The sequence below is a fragment of the Mercenaria mercenaria genome, chromosome 5 (assembly GCF_021730395.1).
Source record: "Mercenaria mercenaria strain notata chromosome 5, MADL_Memer_1, whole genome shotgun sequence".
Classification (NCBI taxonomy): Eukaryota; Metazoa; Mollusca; class Bivalvia; order Venerida; family Veneridae; genus Mercenaria; species Mercenaria mercenaria.
The window spans coordinates 63943954-63956835 of record NC_069365.1 but is presented as its reverse complement, the minus strand read 5'-3'; the positions used below and the strand labels follow the sequence as shown (position 1 = coordinate 63956835).

General features: G+C 34.4%; 1 protein-coding gene across 2 annotated transcripts in view; it reads right to left on the bottom strand.

Moving 5' to 3' along the window:
- The window catches only part of LOC123557416 (leucine-rich repeat-containing G-protein coupled receptor 5A-like), a 216238-nt gene that overhangs the window by 10096 nt on the left and 193260 nt on the right, over positions 1-12882 (bottom strand). The window lies entirely within an intron of this gene.

The window sequence follows — 12882 nt, the reverse complement described above, 5'->3', positions numbered from 1 at the left end:
TGGTGTACTCAATAAGTACTATCAGCATGTGAAGTTTGAAGGTCCTGGGTGAAGTGGTTCGCAGGTAAAGTGCCTTCATGAAAAAAGTTAACGTTGGCCCCTGTGACCTTGACCTTTGACCTGGTGACCCAAAGGTCAGTAGGGTTGGTGTACTCATAAAATACTATCGGCATGTAAAGTTCGAAGGTCCTGGGTGAAGTGGTTCGAGAGTAAAGTGCCTTCATGCAAAAAAAAAATGTTGGCCCCTGTGACCTTGACCTTTGACCTGGTGACCCCAAAGTCAGTAGGAGTGCTGTACTCAATAGATACTATCAGCATGTGAAGTTTGAAGGTCCTGGGTGAAGTGGTTCGCATGTAAAGTGCCTTCATGCAAAAAGTTAACGTTGACCCCTGTGACCTTGACCTTTGACCTGATGACCCAAAGGTCAGTAGGGTTGGTGCACTCATAAAATACTATCGGCATGTAAAGTTTGAAGGTCCTGGGTGAAGTGGTTCGCGAGTAAAGTGCCTTCATGCAAAAAGTTACGTCGGCCCCTGTGACATTGACCTTTGAACTGGTGATCCCAAAGTCAATAGAGGTGGTGTACTCAATAAGTACTATCAGCATGTAAAGTTTGAAGGTCCTGGGTGCAGTGGTTCGCGAGTAAAATGCCTTCATGCAAAAAGTTAACGTTGTGACGAACGAACTAACGAACGAACGAATGGACGGACAGTTGAAAACTAATATGCCTCCCTTCGGGGGCAAAAAAATAAATAAAATATATATATATAAATAGAATATTTTATCATTTAAATAAAGTATTAGTGTGTCACTTGAATATTAAAACGGAAAGAAAATGTGTAGGCGACCGGGTAGCTCAGTCGGTAGAGCATTGGAACGGTATTCCGAGGCCCCGGGTTCGAGTCCCGGCCTGGCTGCACTTTTTTCTCACCCTGTGACATTTTGGCGCCTAACGTGGGACCGTGACGGCATTACACTTGTCAGTCTCCGACGCCTGTAATTGCTTATATATAAAGTACCCGCTGAAATTCGAGGACGAATTTCAAAATGGTGGGGAAATATGTCATGGTATAGAACTTGATATTAACGAACGTATTGCCGAGACGTTCGAGTCCCGGCTGGCTGCACATTTACCCTGTGACATGTTATCACACATTAGAACAAAAAGTCCTAAGGATCGAAACTTAGTGACTATGCTCATGTCCCACGCCGAGTTTTTTAGCATACCAATTAAACACGCTCCTGCGGCGGAAATTATCGGTTACGGCCTGGCAATATGAATGACCTGTTACCCTTAGTATGACCATGGCCTTTAAGATAGGGACCAGAGTCTTACAGAGACAAAAAATCCGGCCATACAAAAAGATTGATCTATATGTATGTCAAAGTTACAGACCACACGCGATCGGAAAAGAAGTATCTTAACGGACTAATGAAAATGTACGATGATATTCCTTTGTTTCAAAAAAATTGTCTGTGAATGATCATGCGAAATTCAAGCAGCAACTGGATTTGCAATTGGCATGCCCAACCACTTCCATATTTTCAGCTTTAAAGATTGTAAGCTGGCTCAATATTTTTAAAAGTACCTTTACGATAATGTATACGCTTGATATATTAAGCACTTACTGAGAAATTCACTAGAAGCAGTTTCCGTGGAAAATATAACGCCTTCTTAATTGGTTTTTCTTGCCGAAAATGATATTCACATAGTGATCGAAAATCTTCTTGATTTTTAAAGCAAAAGTATTACAGAATGTTCAGCTGTGGAAGCTTTAAATACTTGCATGTGGAATCAAACTTTTGTGTTTACATCATTCAACCATTTATAAAACTAAATGCATTATGGAAGCTTTTGAATATTTGACATTTTATGATAGATAGCGTCAAACAATTTAATGTATTATGGAGTATGTTTAAATGGGAAGGTAGAATATCAGGCGATCATGTAGAGCTCTCAAAAGAATGTGTATTGTAGGATATATTTTATTTAAAACTAGAGCTATCCCTTTAACCAAGGAGTGTTGTTTTTTGCGCGTGAAGATGGGTATGAACCGCCAAGGTACTTTTGGCAAATCAAGCTAGCAAGCCTTATATTTACATTTTTACAGTTTGTTAATAAAAAGGGATTTTCCTGGTATAGAATATAATATGCTATGCCAAATTGATTAATAGATCGAACCAGTTTTAAGGAGGAGGTTCTTTATATTTGTATGTGCGATGTCAACCGAAGTAGCGTGACATTACGACGACGTTTACGACAAAACTAAATGTCTTTGTATATTCATTCTTCTGAAAACAAATCATTTACCTGTCTTCGATCTGACGCTTTATGATTTAATAATGCAGAAATAATGAATAAATTGCCGCAGAAACGCTTCAAAACAATGTTGCCTTAAAATGACGTCATTAACTGAATAATAATCAATATTTTGCTTCTTTTATGTAGTTATATTGAAATGTTATGCGGAATGTAAGAAAATGGATGATGATAACCAATATTATTTGGAATATAGTTGGGTGAGAGGTTACTTGTTACGGCCATTTTCAAATAAAAAATCTAGCAGTTTGATTTGTAATACCTATTTTACAGGTTCCGTTGATAATTTGTTACTTATATACTAAAACTAAGATCTAAAATTGTTCAAATTTCAGTAGAAAAATTGTGGTTTCTTGAATTGAATTGATGTTACCATGGAAACGAAGCCCGTGACCTATGTATCTATATGTAAAATTCAAAAGCGTTGACACTAGTCTATTTAAGAAACACAGCTTCGGCTTTTTATTTTCATTTCAACAATATCCATGAGAATAATAGTAGCATGCTGAACGATTTTTACATGAAAAATGCCAGACGAGGGGTACTTCTGTAAGTATTCTAAGCTTAGAAATTTGTTTGAATAAATGCAGATAACACGAAAATATAACTTACGTTAGAAATAATATGTTTTAAAGCTACATCAACTAGAAAGATAATCTTATTCAATATCATTTTATAAGAAATTACGACAAAAAGCAAGATATAAGCCATATTAAACATCTCTGTTGCCATGGTTACTTTAAACTTTAAGAAAAATAGGGTACCATGTATAGTGCTTGGTATTTTGCTAATAATATTACCCAAATATTCCATGTTGGTCATTAACAGAATGGCACTGAAGCCGTCGAAAACCCCTATTTTTATACATAGTTGTTTAAAACTGAGAGAAAATGCGTTACCATGGAAACACGAGCCCCGCGACATATACATTTTAAGCTTATCTTAGAAAGCTAACGTGCATACTAGTAAAATTATAGATTATGTTGACTTCTACGGATATCAATGAAACTAAAATACACCGAAAAGTGTTAAATATCCGTATTTTCCTCCTTCTTTCAATATGAAATACCTTTGGATGGTCATGTTCTTCAAACCTGGATAAAAATTGAACTTGAAGGGACAGAGACAAACGAAACTGAGATTTTAGCAGTTAAAACTTCATATTACACGAAATACAAAAAGATGCTGCGGTTCAACTAATTTGAATTTACCCTTGTAACAAGGTAACCTACCTCCTTAAGTAAAAATAGTGTTTAAAAACCTGACTGAACAGTATGCTGTTAGTGGTTGGCCGCTCAATTAGAAATTTTGGAGTTATATTTTTCATTTCTGAAGTTTGTACAAATGGTTTACAAAGTTTATATCTCAAGAGTTGAATATTATATCTTTTGCTAAAATAATGCCACAGATACAATAAGTTTACCTATCAGTCTGTCATTATGACGCGCACTGGTAAAATGTGCACTGGTTAAAACGTAAATAACGATATCAGTGATTCGACTGCAACAGAACATAAAACAGAATGAATTCAGGCTTTCATCTTTGTAATTTTCTAACAACCCACATATAATTTTGATATCTTGATAAAGCTGATGTTATGTTCGATAGAATTTGTAGTTACTTTGTGACGCCGCAAACATGGTCCTATACTTCTGTATTTTACGCCAAATTGAAAAGGTATACAATAAGTTTATTCTCTCTCATATTTTCATTTAATAAGCTAGAATAATGAATTATACATCTATATTTGTGTAGTGAAAATGTATTACTTTTCAAATTTCTAGGTTTGTAGAAAAAAAATGCACACTTATCTAATTTTCGGAAAAACGGCTCGAAATAGTTTTGTTATATTTTTATATATTCAAGAACGGATAATTCTTAATAATTTATTAAAATACTGAAAATTTTCTCCATTCAGTATTTTTGTTACTTTTGACATGCTTACCATACCCGACGATAAAATTTGACGTTAAAAGGAAATAATGTACGTACTTTTTATAACGCATGATTGGTTTTACAAGCACGTATAAAAACAGAACTGTATATGCATATAAACTGTTGTTCTCTTCTCTCAATTGTTAAATGTTAAATCGTAAAAATGTTTGGTAAATAAATTTATAATAATAGTGCTGTTCAGGCAAAAATACAGGTAGAAAAGGTAGACAATAAAGAGCCCATTTCTTATTTTTTTGCTACAATAAAAACTGTCCTCAAGATCTTATAGCTCAAATAACTTAAATCGCAGTAAAAGGATATCAACACTCGAAATGTTCAAAAATAAAAGAATTAAATGAAATGAAAAACAAAAATTATAACTTGAAAGAAACAGTGCGAAGACAATTGAGCAGGAGGGTCGGGGTGGGTAAGTGGGTCATCACAACATCAAAAGCTGGGATGCCCACTTCCCTTCACAGACTGTTTGCCCAAACATCGTTGTTTCTGTGGATAACAAATATCAGTAAATACAGATATATATGTATATGCAAATTTTAAAGAGCATAAAGGTGCAATGGTAACTTTATTTTTATATTTGAAAGTAAATTGGTAGAATTCAAGAAGATACTAGGAAAAAAGGTAATAGGGAAGAATGTTAAATGCGGTTGTTCTGTCTTTTCCTAAATAATTATAGGAAAGTATGGATAGGTATGTCACGCTGGTTCCCCGATTGCACCCCTCCCCCACCCCAACATACACATGTCTCGATTTTGAATCGCTACTACGTCAGTGAAGACGGAGAATTATAGATTTCATTTTGTTTTTAAAAAAAGACGTTGAATACTGGATGCATATCCTGCGGCGAGAGCTTCAAATCATGTATGTTCGAGTACAGTTTTGTTATGATTAACTCTAATAAATTTAGACACCATTCATGCAAAAATACGAAAAACTGATTATTCATAACATATATTAATCAGCCTTTTTATGTCTGAAATTTAGACTTTGTTAACGATGCCAAATATTCCATTTGTCACAAAAAGTTCATAGAATATTTATCCTGCTGAAATTGTGTGTTCGGAGATTCTGAGTCGACGTCTTCACATTCATTATTTTTTCGTTTTATAAGTATCTTTTTCGAAAACTTTAGCAAATCTTTCAGCCCTAATAATGGATTTTCTTTGTCGTCTGCGTAAAGACCCGAAAGAAGCCTACAAAAAAGCCGAAATTTCAGGACTATAGACCGATCATATCACAAAAGCACTGACAGATGCAATAGTATACATTTTTTTAATGACTTGCCGGTCAATAGTCAAAATGATTGCATGACTTTTCATATAAATTGCCGATCCGTAGTTTGTGCTGTATAACTGGCCTATACTCATCTCATGTTTATTGGGCTTATAATGAAGTAAAATAACTCGGACTAAAACTGTAAAAATTAATTTCTTATTTCATGTCATAAATACATATTTTCGGACCTCTGGCAATACTTTTTTTCCTATTGACCGAAAAGCCATTCGGTAAGTGTATACTATTGCCTGAGATTCAAATTACTGAGGGCTAATAGTTTTTATTATTGCCCGGCAGGCCGTTCAATAAGTTTTCTATTACATGGCATTAGAAATTAATTTCAAAGTTGTTCTAATTTATTTGTGACTTTAGCCCAGAATATATATGTTGAATTATAGAAATGCCAGTTACACAAACTGTAGACTGGCGATTTATAGAAAGAAATTGACGCAAATGAGATATATCAAAATAAAACTAATACTTGTATATCGATTTTAAGCTTTAATGGGTGTTAGACTGAGAGGGATTTGATACGAGAACTTCGTCCCTTATTGCAAATTTAGAATTTTCAGTTGATAGCGAATGAACAAAAATTCTTAACCATACTATGTCCAGATGATAGGCAAACGTGGACTGATTTATGAAGTACTAAAATAATCATGGACAGTGCATTCGTCTATAAATGACTGAGAAGGTCGGAAATATCGCTTGGAGAAGAAACAGGAAAAAAATTATGTAAAATAAAATGCTAATGTATACACTTCGAAATTTCTCTCAAGCCGAATACCATCATAAGAGAGTGTCTGTACGGGTACTTGGTAAGCGTACAATTTCAAACAGCGTCTGACGCATTAACATTCAAATCGTTATTGCAATTATAGTATCGTTTTGTTTGGAAAACATGTCCATTTTATAGTAATATATACATTACAAACATTTTTCACAAAATTTTAGTCACATGCATTCAAAATGTACCAGTAAAATCAGATGATTGTGGTATTATAATCATATACAATTGCCCTTGAAAGTATTAAGCAGTCTCCTTTGAGCTGTTTTTTCACTTTAGCCGCTTTCTAGAGTTACTTTATGTACGTGTGTGCATGTCCAGTTATTGAATCACAGCAAGATTACATGACATAGCAAATTACTGAAACGAATGAACATTTCAATTCTTATCATTTTACAATAGATTTAGAATTCATTCATATAGAAGTGTAAATATGCACATGATCCTCGTACAGAACACTACTTTACCTTTATTTGATTATTGGTACAATATAATTATACTGATTTTTTTAAACATGGATTTTATCGAAAATTAAATTTAATGGGTGGATTTTATAAGTATTTATATCCGTTGATCTTCAAACGGCGAAAAAAAAAAACAACAGGACATAGCTGTATTGCGAGTGTGTGCGCGCTATCCTCTATATTTCAACGTCACTTTTTTGTCGGGTATGGTTAACTTATCAAAAATAACAATCGGTATTGAACGGTGAAAGTTTTTTGATATTTTGTCCAGAATGATCCTTTCTTGAATATATAAAAATGGCGAAATTATTTCGAGCCGTTTTTCCGTAAATTTGAGAAATGTTTCATTTTTTCAACAAATCTAAAAAATTTAAAACTTCGTTTTTCTTCCCCCTCTCCTGCAATTCATTATTAAAAGAAACAAAATATTTTTAGCATCGCAGAAATTTCTTTTACGCAAGTATACATGTAAGTTTCATTACTGTAGCTTAAGAAATAACAAGAGCTGTCGGATGACAGCGCGCTCGACTATTCGAAGAATTGATTGAAGAATGGGGTCAAAATATTTCCATAGTTTTTCAGACTAAACTAAAAAATGGATAAACAAAAAATGTTCCTGTATTTTTGAATTTGATTAGTCTTGCACTAACTGGCAATGTGTGACCATGATGGCAAATATGTTAAGTTATATGTCTGGCAAAACATGGACTTATATGAAAAATTTAACTAATTTCCAAGTCCAAAAAGGGCCATAATTCAGTCAAAATAGTTGACAGAGTTATGTACTCTTGCCTACAGATGGAAATCATGTTGATAAACTAGTGTTAAAAGTTTCAAAGCCACAGTTCAAATAGTTTTGACAAAACGCTGACTTGTTAAAAAAAACTGAACAAATTTCAAAGTCCAAAAAGGGCCATAATTCAGTCAAAATAGTTGTCAGAGTTATGTACTCTTGCCTACAGATGGAAATCATAATGATAAACAAGTGTTTAAAGTTTAAAAGCCAAAATGTCAAATAGTCTTGACAAAACATGGACATATATAAAACAAAACCAATTTCCAAGTTCAAAAAGGGCCATAATTCAGCCAAAAAAGACGAGAGAGTTACGTACTCTTGCCTATTGATAGAGACTATTATACTGAACAAGATATAAAAGTTTCAAAGCCATATGTCAAACACTTTACACAAAATATAAACTGGTACGAAAAACTTAACCAAGATTTCTAAGTCAAAAGGGGCCATAATTCAGTCAAAATGCTTGATGGAGTTATGTACTCTTGCCTACAACTGGACATTGTAATGGTAAACAAGTGTTGAAAGTTTCAAAGCTTTATCTCAAAAGACTTTGTCAAAATGTGGACTGGTACGAAAAACTTAACCAAGATTTCTAAGTCAAAAAGGGGCCATAATTCAACCAAAATGCTTGATGGAGTTATGTACTCTTGCCTACAACTGGACATGGTGATGGTAAACAAGTGTTGAAAGTTTCAAAGCTTTTTCTCAAAAGACTTTGTCAAAATATGAACTGGTACGAAAAACTTAACCAAGATTTCTAAGTCAAAAGGGGCCATAATTCAGTCAAAATGCTTGACAGAGTTATGTACTCTTGCCTATAACTGGACATGGTGATGGTAAACAAGTGTTGAAAGTTTCAAAGCTTTATCTCAAAAGACTTTGTCGAAATGTGGACTGGTACGAAAAACTTAACCAGGGTGTGACGCCGAAGCCGACGCCGACGCCGTGGTGAGTAGGATAGCTCTACTTATTCTTCGAATAGTCGAGCTAAAAATGTTAGAGAAAATTTGCAGAATTTTTAGTGTATTTCAACATGACACTAAAATGACGTACATGGCCATGTTTGCAACGTCACAAGTAAAAAGTATAATTTATAACCAAGAAAAACTTACACATTCCTACAGGAAATAACCTCAACTTTAACAGGATATCAAAATTATATATGGTTTATAAAATTACAAAGTGCCATTCCCACTTTTCTATTATTTTGACAAAGGTTTGAATATTGATGAATATACCAGTAGGGTTTATTGAATCTGTTGTCTTTGATTACCTCCCTTTGTAGCTCCTACTGTTACTGACAAAAACACAAATTCATTTACTTCATAAGTCCAATCATGTTATCGAGTTTGAAGGTTCTTGGTCAGAAACAGTTTTCAATCTTCAGGTCCCAGTGACCTTGAACTTTGACCTACTGACCCCGAAAACAATAAGAGAAACCTACTTAATAATCCTAATCATGCTATCAAGTTTAAAGATTCTGCGTCCATTGGTTCTCAATTTACTGAGGAGAAACCGTTTTCAATACTCTGGTACCAGTGACTTTGACCTATTGACCCCAAATACAATTGGAGACATCTACTTTGTAAGCCCAATCATGCTAACAAAATTGAAGTGGAAGTGGTTCTCGAGCGGAAACCGTTTTGAAGGTTCAGGCCTGTGACCTTTGACTTACTGACCCCCAAACAACAGGTGTCATGTCCTTTATAACTCCAATCATGCTATCACGATTGAAGGTTCTGGGTCGAGACAGCGCGGATCATTCTATGTTTGTATTTAACTTTAAAGTGATTTTCCATACGTAATTTATATGTATATGTATAACAAGTGATAAACTCTAAAGCATTTTGAGGCCCTGAGGAAACTATTCAGAAGTATTAAAAGAAATATTTGATGTTGTAAATGGCAACTCGAACACACACAGACACACACACACACATATTTGAAAAAGAAAAAAAATCGGATTTCTCTCATACCTGAGAAAAGTCGCGATCGGGAAATTACACTTAATAATGTTGCAGGTATGCTGTTTCTTGATGTAGTAGAATGATTCAATGCAGATGATGTCTGGCAGGTTAGATGTGTATAATGATACAGTTGTTGAGGAAACAAATGGCTATAGGTAACGAAAGTTGGTGGACATTGTTCCTCTGGAGATGATTTGCTGTTAAATCTTTCTTGTTTTACTTTCTTTGATAGGAAATTGTTGACTTATATGAGAAGGAAAAACACTTAGGAAGTATTAATGAGTAGACCCAATAAAACAGAATCGCAAACCATTACACCACAGTGCCACCACAGCTGCATAGTGCCAGCACTAAAGCGGAAGCTCCGTCGCTTTTTAAAATACTTATGTATTTCTTTTAAGGGAGAATTTATTAATCTTAATACATTTTTGTACTTGCTTGTGTAAGTATCATGTTCAATTAGACCGTTTGCAAACGCGATAATGTCCATGCATCGAAATATACAGTAGCGGCCCTCTCTTAAGCAACAAATTCTCTATAACAACATCATCAAAATTTCCCTAAACTGAAATATACTATCGAATTTACCTCTCCAGAACAACAACCTCTACTTAACAGTCCATATTTGTGTTGCTCTACAGAGGTTGCACTGTAATTTGAATACAGACATATATCAAAATGCGTAAACGTCCGCTCTTAATACCACGATTTACATAATATGTTAACACAATTTTATCAACATGTAGTAAAAGTGTTTTTACACGGCAGTACATTCTCCAATATATCAATAAGAATATAAGATTGAATGTAAATCCATACAATTTGGAACCGGTGACAGCTGCACACTCGGAAATGCTGACAGCTCCTTTCTTATCACCACTTTTTGGTGGCTGAGCTTGGGTTTAGTAGCCGTGCTACACTAATAGCTCACCATGAACAAAGTTTATTTGTGCTAAACATAGAATTATATATTTTTAATTTAATTTTGATGAATAGTTTCATCTCTTTTTTCTCTGATGTTTCAATTAATCAGTAACAAATCGACTGAAGAGAACACAAGTATGTAATTTATTAAAATAATGATTATATATTACAGAAACAACATCAAAATGCATATGACATTAGGAAAATAAATACCTGAGAAATATACTAAGTTTCCTCGAATAGTGACACTTTGTTTTATGGCTAAAATGTTTGTGCTAAAATTTTATGAAATCACATTTTCTGACACCGTCTAATCTTTTTTAAAGTATCTACTTTAAACAGATGAACGTTGTCTGGGTGAAATATTACCACGAAGCAGCTTAGCTCTGTAAATTAAGCGATTAGAAAGTTTTCCAATTGCAGCGGTTTTTGAACGCCCATTGTTAAAGTAAGTATTTTATCGCCTTATGACAGTTTGAAGCACCTGTCAAATATAAGAATGGGTTCTTGACCCAGGCTCACCTTTACTAGATAAACGATTAAACACTATAATCACTTGGTTTAATTTGTGACCTGATTTAAGCTCGATTTGACGAAAACACACACACACACACACACACAAATAAAAGATAAATATTAATGTAAACATTAAATTCAATGCTGAGGATGAGAATAAACACTGAAAGCGTTTACCAGCAAAATCAGATAACAATGGAGCTTGTAGCGTTATTTCCCAAAAGCTAATATATCATCATCGTCGTTATCGCCGTCGTCGTTGTTGTCGTTGTCGTCGTCGTCGTAATTGTAACCATCATAATGAACATAATACTTACCATCATTATCGTCCTTTACTATTCATTATCATGTTTATTATCATCGCCATTTTTATTTTCACTATCATCATCATTACGTCCTGTGTCTTTGTTTTAACTTTTGTGTTTGAGTAAAGACTTCCGCGAAAGTTAAAAACTTATAACGTCTAACAATGTCGTATCTTAATATCTAGCATATTTCGGTACTGACCTTCTAAATTGTGTACTATTCAATGAACAGATACTCAAGGAAATCGTCTGGGGCCTGTTTCACGACACTTTAAAAACAACATTCGCGAAATTGAAAGAGCTGTCGCACGGACTTCGTATATGCAATTAAAACATCAACAAAATGCAAAATGTATTTTGCAAGAAACTACTAATGCAGCTGTGTTAAAAATTAGCTTATATATTAATATGATTAGCTATACTTTTTAAATAAATACTGAGTTGCGTTTGTCTAATGGATAAGGCACCTATCCCGCAGGCCGAAGGTTCGAGTACTGTTAAAGGCAGGTCGTGTCACTGATAAAGACCGGTTTGTGAGCCGCCAGCTAGTTGAACACAACTGAACAAAGAAATACTGACTGAAACATGAAACGTGTATCCATAACAAATATTTAATATATTTCTACTGAAAGCGATTCTACGTTATTTTTCTTTCATATATAAGTAAATTCGTATACATGATTGTAAAAAAAATCCCACCATTGTGACCAACATCCGCAAGAAAACTTCTGGTACGTAAGGGCTCAATAAAATTTGATATACTATACTGGTACCTCACATACGTCTATACTGGTACCTCACATACGTCTATACTGGAACCTCACACGTCTACACTGGTACCTCACACACGTCTATACTGGTACCTCACACGTCTATACTGGTACCACACACGTCTATACTGGTACCTCACACACGTCTATACTGGTACCTCGCACGTAAATGTAATTTTTATTTTTTTCTGGAAAAATACATTTGTTTTAGGCGGATGACCAACTTTAGATTTCATAAACAGATGTTTCGAGGACTACTAGTACCTTACATTGATATCACCCAAGTTGATATTTCATTAATATGAAATATATTTCTGTTTTACTGAATACTGTTATTGCGTGATTAATGCTTTAGAGAGTTTTCCTACTTATAACATTTAGGCTAAGTACTTTACCTTTGCAAGTGATTTTGCCTATGCGACCAGTGCAGACCCAGGTTAGCCTGCATGGATGTGCAGGCTGATCACAGTCTGTTCGCTAATCAGCCAGTAAATTTTCAGCGAACACCCCTTTGAATAATAAGTGGTACTGCCCGAATTGATTGATGGACCTGTCCATTTTAGAAATTTACCAGGGAACAAGTAAAGGACACGTGATGGTTATGATAGTGCAGCATTACTGTAGTACATAATAGGTATTCAAATTTTATTGCTAGTACATGTGCTCAATAGATAAATCCCCAATATACATATGAAAATAAAGAATCTGTTTTGTCTAATTCCAACGTTGTGTCCTAATTAGTGCCAAGTGATTGAAACTGTAGGAATTCTTACTGGACATCGACAGAAAAAACGGAAGTAAGTT